This window comes from Arachis stenosperma, chromosome 5 (assembly GCF_014773155.1).
Source record: "Arachis stenosperma cultivar V10309 chromosome 5, arast.V10309.gnm1.PFL2, whole genome shotgun sequence".
NCBI lineage: Eukaryota > Viridiplantae > Streptophyta > Magnoliopsida > Fabales > Fabaceae > Arachis > Arachis stenosperma.
Window position 1 is genome coordinate 85,437,242 of NC_080381.1, and position 19,868 is coordinate 85,457,109.

Below are 19,868 nucleotides of genomic sequence, written 5' to 3' on the forward strand. Positions count from 1 at the left end.
GGATTTCTTGATGATGAGCTTCCTCATGCATCTCTTGAGATCCGTGGAGGGTCTCTCTTGCTTGCTCCATCCTCTTCTTGGTGATGGGCTTATCCTCTTCAATGGGGGTGTCTCCTTCTATAATAACTCCAGCTGAGTAACATAGATGGCAAATAAGGTGAGGAAAAGCTAGCCTTGCCATGGTGGAGGGCTTTTCGACTATTTTGTAGATTTCATTGGAGATGACTTCATGAACTTCTACTTCCTCTCCAATCATGATGCTATGAATCATGATGGCCTGATCCATAGTAACTTCAGATCGGTTGCAAGTGGGAATGATTGAGCGTTGAATGAACTCCAACCATCCTCTAGCCACAGGCTTGAGGTCCAGTCTTCTGGCTTGCCTTTGGAGTCTCTTTTCCATTGAGCTCCTTCCACACATATGTCCATTAGGACTTGGTCCAACCTTTGATTGAAGTTGACCCTTCTAGTGTAGGGGCGTTCATCTCCTTGCATCATGGGCAAGTGGAACGCCAACCTCACATTTTCCGGACTAAAATCTAAGTATTTCCCCCGAACCATTATGAGATAATTCTTTGGACTCGGGTTCATACTTTGATCATGGTTCTTAGTGATCCATGCATTGGCATAGAATTCTTGAACCATTAAGATTCCGACTTGTTGCATGGGGTTGGTTAGGACTTCCCAACCTCTTCTTCGGATTTCATGTCGGATCTCCGGATACACATTTTTCTTGAGCTTGAAAGGGACCTCCGGGATCACCTTCTTCTTTGCCACAACATCATAGAAGTGGTCTTGATGGCTTTTGGAGATGAATCTTTCCATCTCCCATGACTCGGAGGTGGAAACTTTTGTCTTCCCTTTTCCTTTTCTAGAGGATTCTCCGGCCTTAGGTGCCATCGATGGTAATGGAAAACAAAAAAGATTATGCTTTAACCACACCAAACTTAAAATATTGCTCGCCCTCGAGCAAGAGAAGAAAGAAGAGGAGAAGAAGAAGAAGAAAATATGGAGGAGAGTGAGGGGAGATGGATTCGGCCAAGGTATAGAAGAGGGGGTGTTGTTGTGTGGAAATGAAGTAGAATGGAAGGGTATATATAGGGAGGGGAGAGGGTGTAGTTTCGGTCATTTAAGGCGGGTTTGGGTGGGAAAGTTTTTTTGAATTTTGAAGGTGGGTGGGGTTTATCGGGAAGAGTGAATGGATGTGAGTGGTGAAGGGGGTAATTGGGAAGAGAGATTGAAGTTGTTGGGAAGTGTGATATGGGGAAGAGTGTTATAGGATTAGGAGGTAAGGTGGGAATATGTTAGGTGAGGATCCTGTGGGGTCCACAGATCCTGAGGTGATCCTGTGGGGTCCACAGATCCTGAGGTGTCAAGGATTTACATCCCTGCACCAATTAGGCATGTAGAATGCCTTTGCACACCATTCTGGTGTTTAAACGCCAAGATGATGCACACTCTGGGCGTTTAACACCCATGTGTAGCATGTTTCTGGCGTTGAACGCCAGTTCCATGCTTGTTACTGGCGTTCAGCGCCAGCTTTCCTCAAGGCACATTCTTGGCGTTCAAACGCCAGAATGTTGCTTGTTTCTGGCGTTCAGCGCCAGATTCATGCTCTGTTCTGGCGTTGAACGCCAGCCAGATGCTCCTTACTGGCGTTGAACGCCAGTATGTCCTCCCTCCAGGGTGTTATTTTTCTTCTGCTGTTTTTGATTCTATTTTTAATTTTTATATTTTTTTCGTGACTCCACATGATCATGTACCTAATAAAATACAAAATAATAATAAAATAAAATAAAAATTAGATAAATAAAAATTGGGTTGGCTCCCAACAAGCCCTCTTTTAATGTCATTAGCTTGACAGTGGGCTCTCATGGAGCCACAAGGTGATCAGGTCAATATTGTAAAACTCCCAACACCAAACTTAGAGTTTGGATATGGGGTCTTAACACCAAACTTAGTGTTTGGTTGTGGCCTCCCAACACCAAACTTAGAGTTTGACTGTGGGGCCTCTGTTTGACTCTGTACTGAGAGAAGCTCTTCATGCTTACTCTCCTTTGTCACAGAGGGATGGCCATGTGCCTTAAACACAAGGTAGTCCCCATTCAATTGAAGGACTAATTCACCTCTGTTGACATCTATCACAGCTCCTACTGTGGCTAGGAAAGGTCTTCCAAGGATGATGCACTCATCCTCTTCCTTCCTAGTGTCTAAGATTATGAAATCAGCAGGGATGTAAAGGCCTTCAACCTTTACTAGCACGTCCTCTACTACTCCATAAGCTTGTCTTAATGACTTGTCTGCCAATTGTAATGAGAACAAGGCAGGTTATACCTCAATGATCCTCAGCTTCTCCATTACAGAGAGTGGCATAAGATTTAACCCTAACCCCAGATCACATAGAGCTTTTTCAAAGGTTCGGTGCCTATGGTACAAGGTATTAAGAACTTGCCAGGATCTTGTCTCTTTTGAGGTAAAATTTGCTGAATCCAGGTATCTAGTTCACTAATGAGCAAGGGATGTTCACTTTCCCAAGTCTCATTACCAAACAACTTGGCATTCAGCTTCATGATAGCTCCTAAATATTGAGCAACTTGCTCTCCAGTCACATCTTCATCCTCTTCAGAGGAGGAATAGTCTTCAGAGCTCATGAATGGCAGAAGGAGATTTAATGGAATCTCTATGGTCTCTATATGAGCCTCATATTCCTTTGGATCCTTAATAGGAAACTCCTTCTTGCTTGAGAGACGTCCCAGGAGGTCCTCTGATGAGCGGATAATTTGTACCCTTTTTGGCATTGTTTTTAGGATGTTTTTAGTAGTTTTAGTTGAGTTCTTAGTATATTTTTATTAGTTTTAGTTAAAATTCACTTTTCTGGACTTTACTATGAGTTTGTGTGTTTTTCTGTGATTTCAGGTATTTTCTGGCTGAAATTGAGGGTCCTGAGCAAAAATCTGATTCAGAGACTGAAAAGGACTGCAGATGCTGTTGGATTCTGACCTCCCTGCACTCGAAGTGGATTTTCTGGAGCTACAGAAGCCCAATTGCCGCGCTGTCAACGGCGTTGGAAAGTAGACATCCTGGGCTTTCCATCAATATATGATAGTCCATACTTTGCCCAAGATTTGATGGCCCAAACCGGCGTAGCAAATCAGCCTCAGAAATTCCAGCGTTTAACGCTGAAACTGGCATAAAACTTGGAGTTAAACGCCCAAACTGGCATAAAAGCTGGCGTTTAACTCCAGAAAAGGTCTCTACACATGAAAGCTTCAATGCTCAGCCCAAGCACAAACCAAGTGGGCCCGGAAGTGGATTTTTCTGTCATTTACTCATGTCTGTAAACCTTAGTATTACTAGTTCACTATTAATAGGATCTTTGGACATTGTATCTGTACCTCATGACACTTTACACGTTTCTTTGTGTACCTTCCACGGCATGAGTCTCTAAACCCCATGGTTGGGGGTGAGGAGCTATGCTATGCCTTGATGGATTAATGCAATTACTACTGTTTCTTATTCAATCATGCTTGCTTCCGTTCTAAGATATCACTTGTTCTTAAACCGGATGAATGTGATGATCCGTGACACTCATCATCATTCTCAGCTATGAACGTGTGCCTAACAACCACCTCCGTTCTACCTTAGATTGAGTAGATATCTCTTGGATTCCTTAACCAGAATCTTCGTGGTATAAGCTAGAACTGATGGCGGCATTCAAGAGAATCCGGAAGGTCTAAACCTTGTCTGTGGTATTCTGAGTAGGATTCAATGATTGAATGACTGTGACGTGCTTCAAACTCCTAGCAGGCGGGGCGTTAGTGACAGACGCAAAAGAATCACTGGATTCTATTCTGGCCTGACCGAGAACCGACAGCTGATTAGCCATATGCTGTGACAGAGCATAGGAACATTTTCACTGAGAGGATGGGAGGTAGCCACTGACAACGGTGAAACCCTACATACAGCTTGCCATGGAAGGAGTCTTGCGTGTTTGATGAAGAAGACAGTAGGAAAGCAGAGATTCAGAAGATGGAGCATCTCCAAAACCCCAACCTATTCTCCATTACTGCAAAAACAAGTAACCATTTCATGTTCTTTTGCTTTTTTTACAATCAATCCTGATAATTTCTGATATCCTGACTAAGATTTACAAGATAACCATAGCTTGCTTCAAGCCGACAATCTCCGTGGGATCGACCCTTGCTCACGCAAGGTATTACTTGGACGACCCAGTGCACTTGCTGGTTAGTTGTGCGGAGTTGCAAAAGTGTGATTGCAATTTCGTGCACCAAGTTTTTGGCGCCGTTGCCGGGGATTGTTCGAGTTTGGACAACTGACGGCTTATCTTGTTGCTTAGATTAGGACTGTTTTGTTTTTGTTTGTTTAGAGTCTTTTAGTTGAGTCTAGTTTCATATTTTAAGTTTGGTGTCAATTGCATGCTTTTGCTTTTCTTTTAGTTTTTCGATTTTGCATGCCCTTAGTTTTGTTTTTGATCTTTAAAAATTCTAAGTTTGGTGTCCTCTTTGTGTTTTTTTTCCCTTAAAAATTTTCGAAAATTAGTGTTTGATTTTCTAAAAGTTTTAAGTTTGGTGTCATTTTGTTGTTTTTTCTCTTTCCTCTTTTCAAAAATCAAATCTCTTTCATAAAATTTTTCAATCATATCTTTTTAATTGCTCTTTTCAAAATCTTTTTAAATAACTAATTGATTCAGTTCTCAATTTGCTTTGATCTTATTTTCTTTTTGATTTTCGAATTTTTATCTTAATTTCCTTTTATTTTATTTTAATTTTTTTTTTCATTTAATTCAAAAAAAAAACACAAAATTTATCTGTTTGCAATCATCATCATTTCCCTTTTGTCCATTATGGACCTAAGTGGGATTGATTAGTCCAAAAGGACTCTGGGGTCATATGCTAACCCCATTACAGCTGCATATGGGAGTAGCATCTGTACACCTCCCATTAAAGCAAGCAGCTTTGAGCTAAATCCTCAACTCATTATCATAGTGCAGCAAAATTGCCAGTATTCCGGTCTTCCACAGGAAGAACCTACTGAGTTTCTGGCACAGTTCTTACAAATTGCTGACACAGTACATGATAAAGACGTGGATCAGGATGTCTACAGACTATTACTGTTTCCATTTGCTGTAAAAGATCAAGCTAAAAGGTGGTTGAATAACCAACCTACAGCAAGCATAAAGACATGGAAACAGTTATCAGACAAATTCCTGAATCATTTTTACCCTCCAAAGAGGATGACACAGCTAAGGCTGGACATCCAAGGCTTTAAACAAGAGGATAATGAATCCCTTTATAATGCCTGGGAGAGGTATAGAGGTATGCTAAGAAAATGCCCCTCTGAAATGTTTTCAGAATGGGTACAGTTAGACATCTTCTACTATGGGCTTACAGAAAAAGCTCAGATGTCTTTAGACCACTCAGCTGGTGGATCTATACACATGAGGAAGACAATTGAAGAAGCTCAAGAGCTTATAGACACTGTTGCTAGAAACCAATATTTGTATTCTAGCAATGAGTTCTCTCTAGATGAGGAAGTCATGACAGTAGTCACTGACCCTAATCCTCAAGAACAGATGATTGAGCTTAATCAACAATTGCTCCTGATGACAGAACAGTTTGCAGAATTTAAAGAGATGCTCTATGAAACTAAAGTTGCTAACAAGAACATAGAACTGCAATTGAATCAAGCAAAACAGCAAATATCTAAACAGATAACAAAGGAGTGTCAAGCAGTTCAACTGAGGAGTGGGAAGACACTGAATACCACTGCTCAAAAGAGCAAAAAGCCAAACAGGGAACAATTGACAGAGGATAACCAAACCACTGTTAAAAATCCCTCTGAGGACAGTAAGAGCCCAGAGAGGAATGTTATTGGCGTTCAAACGCCAGAAAGGGAAGGAAAGTTGGCGTTAAACGCCCATTCCTTGCCCAGTTATGGCGTTCAAACGCCAGAAAAGGGAGAGAAGTTGGCGTTTAACGCCCAATCTTCACCCATTCCTGGCGTTCAAACGCCAAGGGAAGATCAGACACCTGAGAGTGCTGACAGTAATCCCTCTAAAAAGGCTTCTTCAACCACTTCTGTAAGGAATAAACCTGCAGCATCTAAGGTTGAAGAATATCAAGCCAAGATGCCTTATCCTCAGAAACTCCGCAAAGCGGAACAGGATAAGCAATTTGCCCGCTTTGCAGACTATCTAAGGACTCTTGAAATAAGATTCCGTTTGCAGAGGCACTTGAGCAAATACCTTCTTATGCTAAGTTCATGAAGGAAATCTTAAGTCATAAGAAGGATTGGAGAGAAACTGAAAAGTGTTTCTCACTGAAGAATGCAGTGCAGTCATTCTGAAAAGCTTACCAGAAAAGCTTCAAGATCCTGGAAGCTTTCTGATACCATGCACATTAGAAGGCGCTTGCACCAAGACAGCCCTATGTGATCTTGGAGCAAGCATCAATCTAATACCTGCATCCACTATCAGAAAGCTTGGGTTGACTGGAGAAGTCAAACCAACCAAGATATGCCTCCAACTTGCTGATGGCTCCATTAAACATCCATCAGGCATAATAGAGGATATGATTGTCAAGGTTGGGCCATTCACCTTTCCAACTGACTTTGTGGTGCTGGAAATGGAGGAGCACAAGAGTGCAACTCTCATTCTAGGAAGACCTTTCCTAGCAACTGGACGAACTCTCATTGATGTACAAAAAGGGGAAGTAACCTTGAGAGTCAATGAGGATGAGTTCAAGTTAAATGCTGTAAAAGCTATGCAGCATCCAGACACACCAAATGACTGCATGGGCGCTGACATTATTGACTCTCTGGTAGAAGAGATCAATATGGCTGAAAGCCTAGAATCAGAGCTTGAGGACATCTTTAAAGATGCTCAACCTGATCAAGAAGAACTAGAGGAAGCAAAGGAATTTTCAAAAATTCCTCAGGAGGAGGATAAACCTCCCAAACCTGAACTCAAACCACTACCACCATCCCTGAAATATGCATTTCTGGGAGGGGGTGAAACTTTTCCAGTGATTATAAGCTCTGCTTTAAATCCACAGGAAGAGGAAGCACTGATTCAAGTGCTGAGGACACACAAGACAGCTCTTGGGTGGTCCATAAGTGATCTTAAGGGCATTAGCCCAGCTAGATGCATGCACAAGATCCTGTTGGAGGATAATGCCAAACCAGTGGTCCAACCACAGAGGAGGCTAAATCCAGCCATGAAGGAGGTGGTGCAGAAAGAGGTCACTAAATTACTAGAGGCTGGGATTATTTATCCTATTTCTGATAGCCCTGGGTGACCCGTCCAAGTTGTCCCAAAAAGTGAGGCATGACAGTGGTTCATAATGAAAAAAATGAACTGGTTCCTACAAGAACAGTCACAGGGTGGCGTATGTGTATTGACTACAGAAGGCTCAATACAGCCACCAGAAAGGATCATTTTCCTTTACCATTCATAGACCAAATGCTAGAAAGACTAGCTGGTCATGATTATTACTGCTTTTTGGATGGTTATTCAGGTTACAACCAAATTGCAGTAGATCCTCAAGACCAAGAGAAAACAGCATTTACTTGCCCTTCTGGCGTGTTTGCCTACAGAAGGATGCCTTTTGGTCTGTGTAATGCTCCTGTAACCTTTCAGAGATGCATGCTATCCATCTTCTCTGATATGGTGGAGAAATTCCTGGAAGTCTTCATGGATGACTTCTCAGTATATGGAGACTCATTCAGCTCCTGTCTTAATCACCTAGCACTTGTCCTGAAAAGGTGCCAAGAGACTAACCTGGTTTTAAACTGGGAGAAATGTCACTTTATGGTGACTGAGGGAATTGTCCTTGGGCATAAAATTTCAAGCAGGGGAATAGAGGTTGATAAGGCAAAGGTAGAGGTAATTGAAAAATTACCACCACCTGCCAATGTTAAGGCAATCAGAAGCTTTCTGGGGCATGCAGGATTCTACAGAAGGTTTATAAAGGATTTTTCAAAAATTGCAAAACCTTTAAGTAACCTGCTAGCTGCTGACACACCATTTGTGTTTGACACACAGTGTCTGCAGGCATTTGAGACCCTGAAAGCTAAGCTGGTCACAGCACCAGTTATCTCTGCACCAGATTGGACATTGCCATTTGAATTAATGTGTGATGCCAGTGATCATGCCATTGGTGCAGTGTTGGGACAGAGGCAAAACAAACTTCTGCATGTCATTTATTATGCTAGCCGTGTTCTAAATGATGCACAGAAGAATTACACAACCACAGAAAAAGAATTACTTGCAGTGGTCTATGCCATTGACAAGTTTAGATCTTATCTAATAGGATCCAAAGTGATTGTGTACACTGACCATGCTGCTCTTAAATACTTACTCACAAAGCAGGATTCAAAACCCAGGCTAATAAGATGGGTGTTGCTTCTGCAAGAGTTTGATATAGAAATAAGAGACAGAAAAGGGACGAGAACCAAAGCTGATCATCTGTCCCGAATAGAACCAGTAGCTGGGGCGTCCCTCCCTTCTACTGAGATCTCTGAGACTTTCTCAGATGAGCAACTCTTTGCCATCCAGGAAGCTCCTTGGTTTGCAGATATTGCAAATTATAAAGCTGTGAGGTTCATACCCCAGGAGTACAGCAAAGTGCAAAGAAAAAAATTAATTTCAGATGCCAAGTACTACCTCTGGGATGAACCATATCTCTTTAAGAGATGTGCAGACGGAGTAATCCGCAGATGTGTACCCAGAGAAGAAGCAAAAGATCCTATGGCATTGCCATGGATCACAGTATGGAGGGCATTTGGAAGTGAGCGAACAGCCGCTAAAGTCCTCCAATGTGGCTTCTACTAGCCTACTCTCTATAAAGATTCCCGAGAGTTTGTGCGTAACTGTGACAGTTGCCAAAGAGCTGGTAACCTGCCTCACGGATATGCCATGCCTCAACAAGGGATATTAGAGATAGAATTGTTTGATGTATGGGGAATTGACTTCATGGGTCCATTCCCACCATCATACTCAAACTTATATTCTGGTGGCAGTGGACTACGTATCTAAGTGGGTAGAAGCAATTGCTACACCCACTAATGATACCAAGACCGTGCTAAAATTCCTCCAGAAACACATCTTCAGCAGGTTTGGTGTTCCCAGAGTACTAATCAGTGATGGGGGCACTCATTTCTGCAATAGACAGCTATACTCTGCTATGGTTAGATATGGAATCAGCCATAAAGTGGCAACTCCGTATCATCCACAAACAAATGGGCAAGCTGAAGTCTCTAACAGAGAGCTAAAAAGAATCCTAGAACGGACTGTGATAGCCCAGAGAAAGGATTGGGCAAAGAGCTTGGATGATGCTCTGTGGGCATACAGAACAGCATTCAAGACTCCTATAGGAACCTCTCCATACCACTTGGTGTATGGGAAGGCCTGTCATCTGCCCGTGGAACTGGAACATAAAGCCTACTGGGCAACCAGATTCCTAAACATGGATGCACAGTTAGCTGGTGAAAAGAGACTGCTCCAGCTAAATGAGCTAGAGGAGTTCAGACTCAATGCCTTTGAAAATGCAAAAATTTATAAGGAAAAGGCAAAGAAATGGCATGACAATAAGTTGTCAACCAGAGTCTTTGAGCCAGGACAAAAAGTTCTGCTCTTCAACTCTAGGCTCAAATTGTTTCCGGGAAAACTCAAATCCCGGTGGAGGGATCCGTATGTGATTACAGGAGTTTCACCATATGGATATGTTGAGCTTCAGGATATTGATTCTGACAAAAAGTTCATTGTTAACGGACAGAGAATCAAGCATTATCTTGAAGACAATTTTGAGCAGGAATGCTCAAAACTGAGACTTGAGTGATTCTCAGTGAAGGTCCAGCTAAAGACAGTAAAGAAGCACTTACTGGGAGGCAACCCAGTCATTAGGAGGTTATATGATTTGTTCTTACAGAGGCAAGTATCAAAAATGAAGGAATTCACAGAGTTACAGAAGGATTCAGCTAAAAAAGCAGAGAAAATGAGCTTACTGGTGAAAAAACGCCAGTAAGGGGCATTTTGGGCGTTAAACGCCAGAATGGGTACCATTCTAGGCGTTTAACGCCTGGAATGGTGCCATTTTGGGCGTTAAACGCCAGAATGGGCACCATTCTGGGCGTTTAACGCCAGGTGTGCAGCATCCTGGGCGTTTTGGAAAAACGCCCAGTGATAAAGGAATTCTGGCGTTTAACGCCAGCCAGGGCACCTGGCTGGGCGTTAAACGCCCAAAAGGGGAATCAAATGGGCGTTAAACGCCAGAATGGGTGCCATTCTGGGCGTTTAACGCCAGAAAGGTGGGGGACCACAATTTTATTTTCAAATCAAATTTTTTCAAACTTTCCTTTTCTTACCTATACTTTTCTACAAAATCACACTTCAACCATTCATCATTCACTTTCAAATCTTCAAAAATCAAAACCATTCTTCAAATCTATTTCAAATCAATTCCAAATATTGTTCAAAAACTCACCTTTCTCTCAAATTCTTTCCATATCTTCTCAAATTCTTTTCGAAATCTCCCCTCCCCACCTTATAAATACACGTTTGTCCCTCCCTCATTCCACCACACCATTCGAATTTCATCTTCCTCTCTCTCTCTTCTCTTCTTTCTTTTGCTTGAGGACAAGCAAACCTCTAAGTTTGGTGTGCTTTTCCGTGATCACTAAGCCAAGATTCATCAAGATCATGGCTCCTAAAGGAAAACAAACCAATTTAAGAGGAAAGAAAGAGAATAATCCAAAGAATCTTTGGAACCAAGAGAAGTTCTTAACCAAAGAACATGAAGACCATTATCACAAGATAATGGGTCTGAGGTCAGTGATCCCGGAAGTGAAATTTGATCTGAAAGAAGATGAATATCCAGGGATCCAAGAGCAAATTCGAAACAGAGGATGGGAAGTTCTAACCAATCCTGAGATAAAGGTTGGAAGGAACATGGTTCAGGAATTCTACTCAAATCTGTGGTTAACAGATAAGCAGAGAATGACTGGAACTGCTTACCATACCTACAGAACTATGGTCAGAGGGAAAGTTATGTACTTCCATCTGGACAAAATAAGAGAAATCTTCAAATTGCCTCAACTGCAAGATGATCCTGAATCCTTTAATAGGAGGATGGTGAGAGCAGATAAAGGGTTGGATCAAGTTCTAGAGGACATATGCCTCCCTGGAACTAAATGGATAACCAATTCTAAGGGTGTCCCAAACCAACTCAAGGGGAGACCTCAAACCAATTGCAAGAGGTTGGCTAGACTTTATTGGGCGCTCCATACTACCCACTAGCAACCGTTCTGAGGTCACCATCAAGAGAACAGTGATGATTCATTGCATTATGCTTGGAAAAGAAGTGGAGGTTCATCATGTGATTGCTTGTGAGATCTACACAATTGCAAATAAGAATTCCACTGAAGCCAAATTGGCTTACCCAAGCTTGATCTCCTTGCTCTGTAAAGAGGCTGGGTGAAGATGGGAGTAGATAAATTCATACCCATTGAACATCCAATCACCAAGAAGTCAATGGAAGGACAAATGCAAGACAACTCTATCAAAAGGAGGGCGCAGGAGTTCCTCCCTGAATTCCCTGAAATTGGCTACTGGGCCAGCCTAGAAGCATCTATCACCAAGTTGCAAGAAACTATGGAGCAACTGAAGGAAGAACAGTAGAATCAGAACTGCATGCTCTGCAAATTGCTGAAGGAACAAGAGAAGCAGGGGCGTAAACTCCAAGAGATGAAACGCCAAAAGCTCTCATCTCAAGCTGAGGGAGCATCCACTTCTCAAAATCAAGGTTGTTGAGTCCTAACTCTGTGAAAACCTCTATCATTAGGAGCCTATTTTTGCGTTTTTCTTTTGTTTTCTATTCCTATTTTTATTTTTTTTTAGTCTCATCTTATATCTATATTTGAGTCTTGTTCTTAATTCATAATTAATAAAATTTATGCCTTAAAGTTATGAATGTTCCATGAATCCATCACCTCTCTTAAATGAAAAATGCTTTAATCACAAAAGAACAAGAAGTACAGGATTTCGAAAATTATCCTTGAAACTAGTTGAATTAGTTTGATGTGGTGACAATACTTTTTGTTTTCTGAATGAATGCTTGAACAGTGCATATGTCTTTTGAATTTGTTATTTTAAGAATGTTAAAATTGTTGGCTCTTGAAAGAATGATGGAAAAGGAGAACTGTTATTGAGGATCTGAAAAATCATCAAAGTGATTCTTGAAGCAAGAAAAAGCAGTGAAAAAAAAAATTTCGAAAAAAAAAAGGGGAAAAAAAAAATAAAGTTGTGAACCAAGGCAAAAAGAGTGTGCTTAAGAACCCTGGACACCTCTAATTGGGGACTCTAGCAAAGCTGAGTCACAATCTAAAAAGGTTCACCCAATTATGTGTCTGTGGCATGTATGTATCCGGTGGTAATACTGGAAGACAGAGTGCTTTGGGCCACAGCCAAGACTCATACACTAGCTATGTTCAAGAATCATTATACTTAACTAGGAGAATCAATAACACTATCTGAGTTCTGAGTTCTTATAGATGCCAATCATTCTGAACTTCAAAGGATAGAGTGAGATGCCAAAACTGTTCGGAGGCAAAAAGCTACTAGTCCCGCTCATCTAATTGGAACTATGTTTCTTTGATATTTTGGAGTCTATAGTATATTCTCTTCTTTTTATCCTATTTTGATTTTCAGTTGCTTGGGGACAAGCAACAATTTAAGTTTGGTGTTGTGATGAGCGGATAATTTGTACCCTTTTTGGCATTGTTTTTAGTATGTTTTTAGTAGTTTTAGTTGAGTTCTTAGTATATTTTTATTAGTTTTTAGTTAAAATTCACTTTTCTGGACTTTACTATGAGTTTGTGTGTTTTTCTGTGATTTCAGGTATTTTCTGGCTGAAATTGAGGGTCCTGAGCAAAAATCTGATTCAGAGACTGAAAAGGACTGCAGATGCTGTTGGATTCTGACCTCCCTGCACTCGAAGTGGATTTTCTTGAGCTACAGAAGCCCAATTGGCGCGCTCTCAACGGTGTTGGAAAGTAGACATCCTGGGCTTTCCAGCAATATATGATAGTCCATACTTTGCCCAAGATTTGATGGCCCAAACCGGCGTAGCAAATCAGCCTCAGAAATTCCAGCGTTTAACGCTGGAACTGGCATAAAACTTGGAGTTAAACGCCCAAACTGGCATAAAAGCTGGCGTTTAACTCCAGAAAAGATCTCTACACATGAAAGCTTCAATGCTCAGCCCAAGCACACACCAAGTGGGCCCGGAAGTAGATTTTTCTGTCATTTACTCATTTCTGTAAACCTTAGGATTACTAGTTCACTATTAATAGGATCTTTGGACATTGTATCTGTACCTCATGACACTTTACACGTTTCTTTGTGTACCTTCCACGGCATGAGTCTCTAAACCCCATGGTTGGGGGTGAGGAGCTCTGCTGTGTCTTGATGGATTAATGCAATTACTACTGTTTCTTATTCAATCATGCTTGCTTCCGTTCTAAGATATCACTTGTTCTTAAACCGGATGAATGTGATGATCCGTGACACTCATCATCATTCTCAGCTATGAACGTGTGCCTGACAACCACCTCCGTTCTACCTTAGATTGAGTAGATATCTCTTGGATTCCTTAACCAGAATCTTCGTGGTATAAGCTAGAACTGATATCGGCATTCAAGAGAATCCGGAAGGTCTAAACCTTGTCTGTGGTATTCTGAGTAGGATTCAATGATTGAATGACTGTGACGTGCTTCAAACTCCTAGCAGGCGGGGCGTTAGTGACAGACGCAAAAGAATCACTGGATTCTATTCCGGCCTGACCGAGAACTGACAGCTGATTAGCCATATGCTGTGACAGAGCATAGGAACATTTTCACTGAGAGGATGGGAGGTAGCCACTGACAACGGTGAAACCCTACATACAGCTTGCCATGGAAGGAGTCTTGCGTGTTTGATGAAGAAGACAGTAGGAAAGCAGAGATTCAGAAGATGGAGCATCTCCAAAACCCCAACCTATTCTCCATTACTGCAAAAACAAGTAACCATTTCATGTTCTTTTGCTTTTTTTACAATCAATCCTGATATTTCTGATATCCTGACTAAGATTTACAAGATAACCATAGCTTGCTTCAAGCCGACAATCTCCGTGGGATCGACCCTTGCTCACGCAAGGTATTACTTGGACGACCCAGTGCACTTGCTGGTTAGTTGTGCGGAGTTGCAAAAGTGTGATTGCAATTTCGTGCACCATCCTCCTCATTAGGATTTTCGTCCTTCTCCTCCCTTGTGCATTCAGCCATATTGATTACATCAATGGCCTTGCACTCTCCTTTTGGATTCTCTTCTGTATTGCTTGGGAGAATACTAGGAGGAGTTTCAATGACTTTCTTACTCAGCTGGCCCACTTGTGCCTCCAGATTTCTGATGGAGGATCTTGTTTCACTCATGAAACTAAAAGTGGCTTTTGACAGATCAGAGACTAAGTTTGCTAAATTAGAGGAGCTTTGTTCAGAATTCTCTGTCTGTTGCTGAGAAGATGATGGAAAAGGCTTGCTATTGCTCAGCCTATTGCGTCCACCATTGTTAAAGCCTTGTTGAGGCTTTTGTTGATCCTTCCATGAGAAATTTGGGTGATTTCTCCATGATGAGTTATAGGTGTCTCCATAAGGTTCACCCATGTAATTTACCTCTACTATTGCAGGGTTCTCAGGATCATAAGCTTCTTCAGAAGCTGCCTCTTTAGTACTGTTGGATGCATTTTGCCATCCATTCAGACTTTGAGAGATCATGTTGACTTGCTGAGTCAACACTTTATTCTGAGCCAATATGGCATTCAGAACATCAATTTTAAGAACTCCCTTCCTCTGAGGCGTCCCATTATTCATGGAATTCCTCTCAGAAGTGTACATGAATTGGTTATTTGCAACCATGTCAATGAGTTCTTGAGCTTTTGCAGGTGTTTTCTTTAGGTGAATGGATCCACCTGTAGAATGGTCCAATGACATTTTCGAAAACTCAAATAGACCATAATAGAATATATCTAATATGGTCCATTCTGAAAACATGTCAGATGGACACCTTTTGGTCAACTGCTTGTATCTTTCCCAAGCTTCATAGAGGGATTCACCATCTTTTTGCTTGAAGGTTTGAACATCCACTCTAAGCTTGCTCAGCTTTTGAGGAGGAAAGAATTTATCCAAGAAAGCCGTGACCGGCTTATCCCAGGAGTCCAGGCTATCTTTAGGTTGTGAGTCCAACCATATTCTAGCTCTGTCTCTTACAGTAAAACGGAAAAGCATGAGTCTGTAGACTTCAGGATCAACTACATTCGTCTTAACAGTCTCACAAATCTGCAAGAACTCAGTTAAAAACTGGTAAGGATCTTCAGATGGAAGTCCATAAAACTTGCAGTTCTGTTGCATTAAAGCAACTAGTTGAGGCTTAAGCTCAAAATTGTTGGCTCCAATGGCAGGAATGGAGATGCTTCTTCCATCAAATTTGGACATTGGTTTTATGAAGTCACCAAGCATTCTCCTTGCATTATTGTTGTTGGGTTCGGCTGCCATCTCCATTTCTTGTTCGAAAATTTCTGAAAGGTTGTTTCTGGATTGTTGTAATTTAGCTTCTCTTAGTTTCCTCTTCAGAGTCCTTTCAGGTTCTGGATCAATTTCAACAAGAGTACCTTTTTTCTTGCTCCAGCTCATATGAAAGAGAAGAAAACAAGAAAAGAAGAGGAATCCTCTATGTCACAGTATCGAGATTCCTTTATGTTAGTAAAAGAAGAAGAAAGGGGAGAAGAGTGAAGAAGAATGGGTTCAGATTTTTTTAGATGAAGATAGGTGAAGAGAAGTGTTAGTAAATAATTAAATAGAAGAAGAGAAGAGAGGGAGAATTCGAAAATTAATTTTTGAAAAGGGGTTAGTAATTTTGAAAATTAAAGATAAGATATAATTAAAATTAAAAATTAAAACAAAAAAGAATTTTTGAAAAAGAGATGAGATATTTTCTAAAATTAGAGAAGGAAAAGTAGTTAGGTGGTTTTGAAAAAGATAAAAAACAAACACAAAGTCAAAGAGTTAGTTGAAAAAGATATTAAAATCAAATTTGAAAAGATAAGAAGATAAGAAGTTAGATAAGATATTTTAAAATCAAATTTTTGAAAAAGATAAAATTTTGAAAAAGATATGATAAAAAGATAAGATAAGAAGATGTTATAAAAAGATATGTTTGAAAAAGATTTAATTTTTAAAATTAAAATTAATTACTTAACTAACAAGAAACTAAAAGATAGGATTATAGAATTTAAAGATTGAACCTTTCTTAACAAGAAAGTAACAAACTTCAAATTTTTGAATCAATCATATTACTTGTTAGTGTAATTTCGAAAATTTGATATAAAGATAAGAAAAATATTTTGAAAATAATTTGAAAAATAATTTAAAAAGATAAGATTTTAAAAATTAAAATTTTGACTTGACTTGTAAGAAACAACTAATTTTAAAAATTTTTGACCAAGTCAACCCAAAATTTCGAAAATTTTGAGAAAAATAAGGAGAAGATATATTTTTTTATTTTTTTTGAATTTTTGATGATGAGAGAGAAAAACATAAAAATGACTCACAACATAAAAATTATGAATCAAAACTCATGATGCATGCAAGAACACTATGAATGTCAAGATGAACACCAAGAACACTTTGAAGATTATGATGAACATCAAGAACATAATTTTGAAAAATTTTTGATGCAAAGAAAACATGCAAGACACCAAACTTAGAAATCTTTAATGCATGGACTCTAATAAACAAAAAAATGCATATGGAAAACAATAAACAACACAAAACAAGAAAACATCAAGATCAAACAAGAAGACATGTCAAGAACAACTTGAAGATCATAAAGAACACCATGAATGCATGAATTTTCGAAAAATGCAAGAAAAAATTTTAAAAGCATGCAATTGACACCAAACTTAAAAATTGACTCAAGACTGAAACAAGAAACACAAAATATTTTTTATTTTTATGATTTTATTAATTTTTTTGGATTTTTATTAATTTTTTCAAAAATATTTTTGAAAAAAAAAGGAAAAAAACAGAAAAATTTTGAAAAAGATTTTTGAAAAGTTTTTGAAAAGAAAATTACCTAATCTGAGCAACAAGATGAACCGTCAGTTGTCCATACTCGAACAATCCCCGGCAACGGCGCCAAAAACTTGGTGGACGAAATTGTGATTCATCAATGTTGTATTCTTTGTTGTTGTATGGAATAATTATAATGGCTCTTTACTATGTGTGGACACAACTCCGTTCAACTTAACCAGCAAGTGTACTGGGTCATCCAAGTAATACCTTACGTGAGTAAGGGTCGATCCCACAGAGATTGTTGGTATGAAGCAAGCTATAGTCATCTTGTAAATCTCAGTCAGGCGGATAATAATTAATTATGGAATTTAGAAAATCAAATATGTGTAAATAAACATAAAATAAAGATAAAGTTACTCATGTAATTCCATGGTTAGAATTTCAGATAGGTGTATGGAGATGCTGTGTTCCTTCCGAGTCTCTGCTTTCCTACTGCTCTCATTACAGTTTTCTTACATCATTCCTTTCCATGGCAAGCTATATGTAGGGCATCACCGTTGTCAATGGCTACATCCCATCCTCTCAGTGAAAATGGTCCAAATGCTCTGTCACAGCATGGCTAATGATCTGTCGATTCTCAATCAGGTTGGAATAGAATCCCTTGATTTTTTTGCGTCTGTCACTAACGCCCAGCCTTCAGGAGTTTGAAGCTCGTCACAGTCATTCAATCCCAGAATCCTACTCGGAATACCACAGACAAGGTTTAGACTTTCCGGATTCTCATGAATGCCGCCATCAATTCTAGCTTATACCACGAAGATTCTGATTAAGGAATCCAAGAGATATGCGCCCGGTCTAAGGTAGAACGGAAGTGGTTGTCAGTCACGCGCGTTCATAGGTGAGAATGATGATGAGTGTCACAGATCATCACATTCATCAAGTTGAAGTGCAATGAATATCTTAGAATAGGAATAAAGAGAATTGAATAGAAACAGTAGTAATTGCATTAAAACTTGAGGTACAGCAGAGCTCCACACCCTTAATCATTGGTGTGTAGAAACTCCACCATTGAAAATACATAAGTGAAAGGTTCAGGCATGGCTGAATGGCCAGCCCCCCAAAACATGATCAATAGTCTCATATGATGAAGAATAAAACAAAACTGAGACCAAAGATGTCTAATACAATAGTAGACTATCCTATTTATACTAGACTAGCTACTAGGGTTTACAAGAGTAAGTAATTGATGCATAAATCCACTACCGGGGCCCACTTGGTGTATGTTTGGGCTGAGTTTGATCTATCCACGAGCTGAGGCTTCTTTTGGAGTTGAACGCCAAGTTGTAACGTGTTTTGGGCGTTCAACTCTGGGTCGTGATGTGTTTCTGGCGTTTGACTCCAGACAGCAACATGGAACTGGAGTTGAGCGCCAATTTACATCATCAATTCCCAAATAAAGTATGAACTATTATATATTGCTGGAAAGCTCTGGATGTCTACTTTTCAACGCCGTTAAGAGCGCGCCATTTGGAGTTCTGTTTCTCCAGAAAATCCATTTCGAGTGCAGGGAGGTCAGATTCCAACAGCATCAGCAGTCCTTTGTCAGCCTCCTTCTCAGAATTTTGCTCAAGTCCCTCAATTTCAGCCAGAAATTACTTGAAATCACAGAAAAACACACAAACTCATAGTGAAGTCCAGAAATGTGAATTTAACATAAAAACTAATGAAAACATCCCTAAAAGTAGCTTGAACTTACTAAAAACTACCTAAAAACAATGCCAAAAAGCGTATAAATTATCCATAGATTTTTCTGAGTTAAACTTTGATGTAATTGTCCATACACCTGCATCCCAAAATGTTTTGACTAGTTTAGTGTGCCTGCAAGTACCATTCACTATTAGGAATAGGACTTTTATACATGATCTAATATGTTTGTCTCTATGTGGTTTAGAAATTATTTTAGGATTAGATTGCTTATCTAAGTATCATGTTTTCCTTGATTGCTATGAGAGAACTACTGTTATTCCATCTGATAGTTTAGATGTTAAACCATTTCTGTCTCATACTTTATATATGAATTCCGTAAGAGTTACCTTAGACGAGAGTGATTGTGAGGGGGTACGTTCTGTTAGCAGTTAGCTCAAATGACAGTGAACTCAGTTTAGAACGAATTCGAGTGGCGAAGAAATTTTCTGATGTTTTCCCGGACGACATACCTGAGTTTCCTCCTCAGCGAGAGATAGACTTTAGCATTGAACTAGTACCTGGGACCGGACCGATTTCCATAGCATCGTACCGAATGTCACCATTAGAACTTGCGGAATTAAAGAAACAGTTAGATGAGCTACTTGGAAAGAAATTTATTCGTCCCAGTGCATCATCTTGGGGAGCTTCAGTATTGCTAGTAAAGAAGAAGGATGGTGGAATGAGACTTTGCGTAGATTATCGATAGTTAAAAAAAGTCACTATCAAGAATAAGTATCCACTTCCACGGATAGATGATTTGATGGATCAGTTGAAAGGTGCAACTGTGTTCTCGAAGATTGATTTGCGATCTGGCTATCACCAGATTCGAGTGAAAGAGTCAGATATACCAAAGACTGCATTTAGAACTCGATATGGTCACTATGAATATACGGTTATGTCGTTTGGACTAACTAATACTCCTGCAATTTTCATGGATTACATGAATCGTATTTTCTGTCCGTACCTTGATCAGTTTGTAGTAGTTTTCATAGACGATATTC

At 39.8% G+C, this 19,868-nt stretch overlaps 1 non-coding gene across 1 annotated transcript; it reads left to right on the plus strand.

Moving 5' to 3' along the window:
- The first annotated feature begins 15,100 nt into the window (after positions 1-15,100).
- Positions 15,101-15,204, plus strand: LOC130984196 (small nucleolar RNA R71). Its single transcript, XR_009088145.1, has one exon. It is a non-coding gene; the product is annotated as a small nucleolar RNA R71 (small nucleolar RNA).
- Positions 15,205-19,868: the final 4,664 nt, after the last annotated feature.